Source organism: Nyctibius grandis, chromosome 10 (genome assembly GCF_013368605.1).
Source record: "Nyctibius grandis isolate bNycGra1 chromosome 10, bNycGra1.pri, whole genome shotgun sequence".
Lineage (NCBI taxonomy): Eukaryota > Metazoa > Chordata > Aves > Nyctibiiformes > Nyctibiidae > Nyctibius > Nyctibius grandis.
Genome location: NC_090667.1, coordinates 29851622 through 29858185, shown reverse-complemented (window position 1 = coordinate 29858185; position 6564 = coordinate 29851622).

The following is a 6564-nucleotide window of genomic DNA, read 5'->3' as shown; positions in this document are numbered from 1 at the left end:
TCAAAATAACCCTATGATTTTTCACCAAGTCAATATCTGAGAGCATAAATTCCTCACCACATAAAGCAATATATCAGTTCTAAATAATAAATGAGGTAGAAATGTACGGCTGGTTCAGAAAAAACAAAGAAACAAAGCATTACAACATCTACTTCAAATTACCAGCTGTCACTGATTTCATAAACAGCCTTACCTTGTGATCAATCAGCAAATCCTACTTTTCTGTAGCATAACTCCAAACCCAGGACAGCTGTCACATGTCCTCAGAGGGACCTGCAGTAACCATTTGATATATGCTCCTTTAAATTACTCCTCAGTACCACAGCCACTGAGTCCCACCCTAGGCTGGTCCCCTCTACCAAACTGTCTGGCTCCAGTTAATTTGGGCAAGTCTCTGACCGCAATGAGATATATATTTTCACTGTCACATATGACATCAGCTGGTGATGTAACACAGAATCTAGAAGAGGTATTGCTACCACCCCAGTGCATCTTCCAGTCCCGGAAGGAAAGGTCTGGCTTATGGGTAGCTTTAGGCAAAGTTCCCCACTGCCAGGGCAGCAGCTTGGATCCGCTGAATTATTTTGCCCTCGACTTTTTCTAGCAGGCTGCTGGGAAGCCCTGCAGATCCAGCCAAACCTGTATCAGCTGGACAAGGCACAGGGTTCCTGCCACCCACTGCCCATCCTGTCCAGCTTGTTTGGGGTAAGACAGCCCAAGCAGAGAGGCAGGATTTTAGGAATAAGATTCCTAGGTCATCTAGATTTCTAAGGGGCAAACAAGACATTTAACAGGCAGTTTGAAGCTCCCAGGGAAGGAGCACATACCACAGAGCAATGACCGAATATGCCAGTTGCAGGTTACTGTTTACTAAGCAGATGATTTCCACATCACTTGCTGGATGGTTTTAAAGCTGTCAGGTGCAGCGTCAATGGTTTTTAGTCTTATCATAAGCCTCTTTCCCTCACAGGGACTCTAAAATAGACAAGTCTACATTTGCAGAACAATGACAGAAATCCCCAAAGCATGAAAATTCCCATTTGGGGTGAAGATTTGCTGAATTCCTTTCCAGCCCAGCAAACCCATCTATGATCCGATCCGTGCACCGAAGCAGGGCCTCGCTCAAGCGCAGCAAGCCTTTCTGCCTGTGCAAAGCACCTTTCAGCGCAGGGGATTCAGTCAGCATTGATTGATGAACAGGTAGTTGCTGGCCTATAACAGGATTTAGGAAGAATATTTTCCATGCCCAGTATTATTTTGATCTATGTTACCAAATCAAATTCACCTCTTGCCCTCTCTGATCAGATTACAAACCCCAGCACATACCAGGGTGCACAAAGCAGAAGACGTGGCACTTCTGCTCGTGCTCGTGACACTCCTTTTGCAGATAAGCAGCTCCTCGAGATTTATGGCCATGCCCTCTCCTTCCCTAAGCAAGCAACAGAGAGGATTTTCACTTCATCAGGATATGCCCATGCTCTCCTGCATCGTTCCTTGTGGCTTAGAGGGTTAAGGGTAAATGATTAGCCCTGTCTTTCACTGGTACATGTCATTGCTCATTCCATATTAGCACAATCCTTATCCTGGAAGCAGGCAGGTGATGGCAGAGAAAGGGAGGTATGGCTGCAGGGCTGAGCTCCAGTCTTTAGCCAGGTAGCTGGATTTGGGGTCTGGGGGAGACAAAACCAGCTCCAGTAATGGGTACATCAGCTCTGCCAGCGACAGCAAAGCACCGCGGGGAAGGTCTTTGACTCCGCAGCAGAGATGCTTTCTGGGCATATCCATTCTGAGACAAAGAGGAGCCACACACAGGGAAAATAAAAGTGATCTCTGTGCAAGTGTTATTTGAGAATGGCAACTTTAAATATTAAAGCCTCCCTGGCTGCAGGTGCAGCACACTGAAGTTATCAACATTTTATATGGTACACAGCAAGCTGATGTTGACCCTAAGGCTTAATTTAGTAACAAGATTACTCAGAGAAAAATAATGTACTGAAAACCTTTATGGGACAAGGAAACATGCCAAAAGTAAACTTGGCCAGTGTACTTAATAGATAGAAAACCAGTTGTTTCTTTTTGAGAACTTAATTAAATTTCCCATGAATTCATTTGTAATAACAGTAATAAGCACCATATATGGAAATCTTCAATGAGCTGTTAGCAAGGTAATTTCCTGAATTTGGCTTATATCTTAATAATGTCTAAAGCCAGCTAGTTTTTAAAATACAGCTGGTATGCATTATTCCATTCTAAGTATGAGGGTGTGTATGGACTTATTTGCGAGCCTGGGTGTGTAAAATAAATGACTTTGGTGCTGCCTGACACCAAGTTTTATTGCCTGGAGAACAAAGCTTGATCACATTCTGAACAGCAGTAAGGAGAGGGTTAACATGATTTCTTCTGTTTAACAAAGAAGCCTTCAGGAGGGCAGCGCACATACCTCACACACTCTGACACGATCGCTCCTTGGATCACTCAGTACCTGGGAGGGGGAGGCTTTGAACCCAGCCACCTGGATTCAAACACAGCAAGCTGGAAGCTCTGCCATGCTCTGCAGCCTTCATGGTGAAATGCAAAAGAGAAGGAAGTTAGGGGGGGAAAGAAGAACCTCTTCTCATCAAGAGGGAAGCACACACCCAACTTCCAACCCTGCCTGCTTCTCAGGCCTTTTTCTGTGCTTCACATGCACAAACATGGTAAAAATCAGTAGCTAAATGGCCAAGAAGAAATAGTCATTGCTGACTAAGACTGATTACTGTATGGAAGAAGGAGACTTGCTCTCAGAGAAGATGAGCTCCATCAGCAGTTGGAAGGACCTTTCTCTCGTGCGCTCAGACACTCGGAGCCCAAGTGCTAGGGTGGGAACTGTAATTAAAACATGGACAAGATTTCTAAAGCCTTAATCTCCCTGCCATTAATTTTGGATGGTATTAAATAAGTATTCCAGTCCTGACAGGGGTAGGGTAAGTCACAGTACAATCAGACATCAGGATTTTCTTGGGGCATGAAGCTGAAATGAAGTGGGTGAAAACAGTTGTGGCATACGGAGTACGCATTTGGTCTTTGGAAGTGCTGCAGGAATGGTGGGGAAGAGCTAGAGGAGAACCCAGTGAAGAAAAACACAGAACAGACATCTGCTGCAGAGAGTGCTGATGTTTCCCCTTATGCCCCAGGCAGGAGAGCACTATCTAAATAACACAGAAGTGGAGTTCCTGCTCAGAGAGTGCAGCAGCCCAAGGATAAATTAAAGCCCATTTAAATCACTGGACTCATCCTCATAGATTTCAGTGAGATCCAGATCCAAGTGGGAAGAGTGTCAAGAAATCCCCCAGGGGATTAACTCTGTGCTCAGCAATGCCAGCTACCAAAGAGTTCACATACCTCAGAAGGAAGTGATATTATATTTTCCATCATGAATATATGATAACAAACCTTCTGCTTGGTGGGAAGCTTCCTAAGCTCACACAGTGACTCGGTTCAACAGCTAAAGACCTGCAGCATAGCCACCTCATCCATAATCTCCTTTTTACAGTCAAGCCAACGCTCCTCATGTGGTAACGCAGCTGCCTCAGGGGTTAGCTTGTATGTCTGTGCCTCCTTAGAAGTAGAGGTGGGGATCCTAGCTGGATCTTCTCTCTTCTTCATGACTCACGTGCTCCTCCTGAGACAATGCAGGATGCTGAGACATCCAATGCTGCCTGTACTATGGGAAACTGCTGCTCTACACAGCACCTCTCCTAGGCACTATAAGTGCCATACTACCAGGCAGCCTGCTAAGAGCTCTGCCCTCCTCCTGCCTGCTTAAATACCCTGTACTCAGCGCTGGCCAACGAGAAGGCACAGCTTGTTCGCATTAACTATATAATCACTCCATTCGATTTGATGGCTCTCCAGCTTTCCAGGGATGCCATGGCCTTGATTATCCCACCTGCCCAAGCAGTATGACAAGCCCAGGGAGAACCCCTCTGATGACGGTGGTGGATCTTCTCACCCCACTGTGGGTTTTGCTCTCAGTATGAGATTTGTTAGGGTTTTAGAAGTTTTATTGTTGCCCCACTATTTTGTGGACATTTACTCAAGAGTCTTTAAAGCTTCCTTTCCCTAAAGGCAACATGCCCACAGGGGTAACCTCTGATTTTGACATGACTTCTGTACTGAGGGCAAAGCAATCAGCAGTCTCACCAGTGATAGCTTCAAAGCAGAGTGTGAGATCTGGGATGCAACGAGGATCTCTACCGCATGTTAATGACTTGCAAAATTAATATCAAGAATTCCCTAATGAAACATGAAGCTTGAGCCTGCACTTGTGCTCAGGGAAAAGCCTCATCGGTACTTGCTCCATCCTCCTCCTCCGCAGCTCCCCACCGCCCTGCCTGTCCCTGTCTCACTGCACTGTAAGGGTGTACTGTGGGACTGTGCGTGGCTCAGATGTCTGATGTCTCCTCTGGGTGATCTCCTGACTCTCAGCGGTTGCGGGGAGCACAGCTGGTGGTGCAGGACCACTGCCAGTCCTCAACTTTCTGTTGTTCAGTCGAGCTCCCCACCCATCAGATTCCCCAGACCGCTTTGGCAAGCCCTTCTCCTAACACAAACTTCATCTCAAGGCCTCCTTGCTGAAGCATTACCCTGTATTTCTTGTTTCTTAGATCATCTAGGTGAAACTGGGAGAGATTTTCCACCCTGGGAAGCTCTGCTCTGGACCGGTTTCCTTCGCCCATCCCTCCAGGCTGTCCTCCCTGCCTTTTCCCAAGGAGCTGGGGCTGCGAAGGGCTGGCCTTGCGAGAGCTGCCCTCACTCCAGGAGCAAGATTCTCTTACGCTGGGTACATCCAGGCTCTGAAGAAAAATAATTAATGGATTATCGCTTTGCTTTTATGAGCAAGAGACAACCAGTAAACCTATGATATTTAACGGTCAAGAAAATGATCTAAACAAAATTGCCATCGGATATCACAAAAGCCCGACCTGCTCCTGTTAATTTGTTCTTGGAAAGCAGTGCACGTAACCGATACAACCACAAAAGGAACAGGAGCTTAGCAAAGATCCTGTGCAAAAGGGACCCTTTGCATTTGACATGCTCTGTCACATTGAATTTTAATTACAGCTCCCCTCTGGTGCTGGTGCGGGAGGGGAATGCTAATGACGTGCCGGAGAGGCAGCGCCGGGCAGGGAGCAGCGCTGGTGATCTCCAGCCCAGCACTTGCACAAAGGGCAAGGTCCCCAACCTGATGGCACGGAGCAGCTAACATAGGTGTAGTCAAAGCACACATCTTGCTGGTTTAGTTCCCCCTTTAGCTCCTACTATTTCATCCCCAGTGGTGGGCTACTGGTTGGATTAAAACACATTTAAGTGAATTTGATGTATTAAACCATTGCAAGGTACAGCCCATTTGTGACAAGAAACCCACTGAAGGGAATCAGGGTTTAGTTGAACAAATATGAGCACAGATCGCTTCCCTAATGATTAGTAAGCCGTGGCTTTGAATTATTACAATGTAATGATGCTACTTGCTCAGTGTAATGTCTGTCAGGATCCTGTTTGTTGAGTTTTATAAAAGCGCCTTTGGGAAGCATCACTTAAAAAATGTGGTGTCACCGTGGTGGGTCCATAGCGCAAGTAATTCCAGCAGTGGTCACGTGTAGGCTCCTTGCATGGAATAAGCGCTATACACACACTTAGTGCTCTAAAACAATTACAGGCAGCATCAGTAACATCCCTGCTGTTCTCTACCTAGAAGGAGAGAAAACATCTTAATCAGATGGTGATCATTAAATATGTGTCAAGTATTAGCGCAGCAAAAGCTTCCAAATATATGGGATGCTGATATATATCTCAACAAAAGGCAATCAGGACATTAGGGATCCATGTAAAGGTTCAAGAAAGAATGAATTTGGAGTACAAAACCCACTTTTAAAACCTGTATAGATATTTAGAGGCTAATCAGAATGTTATTTCTTCTCGAGGTCTAGTCAGAGACATTCTCAGTATTCATCTGGGCATCCTGTGCATTGTGAAGATACTTCAGACCTCTTCTTCCTTCCCCCCACCAAAAAAAGAAACAAAATTTATATTTCTCAAAATTATCAAAAGTACCTCAGGTTTTTTTTATTACTCTATTCAACCATGAGCCAGCTTTCACAGAAACGCAAAGTCTGCTTATCAGGACGAATGGCTGATCTACACAGATTGTGTGACAATTCATAAAATCCTTAGGGATCAGAACAAAGACTTTCACAACGCTTTTGTTGTAAGAGTGCGATCTGTTCCAGAGGGGAAATTCTGTGTTATATTGCTGTCTGCTTGCACAATAGAAAGATGCTTCTTCCTGCATTATTGGGGTTAGTAATGCAATGTTTGCTATTTCATCACTGTATACTCCTGCCAAAAGAATTCGTATTACCTCACGCACAATTGATAAAATGGAGTTGCTTGGGAGAAAAATGTTTGACCCAGTGAAATAAATCAGACAGGAGTTTTATAAAATGAAAATACCATTTAAAGCTATAAATTACCTATAAACAACAACACATGTTGCTGTGCTCTGTTCTTGGTTTCTATGGTTTC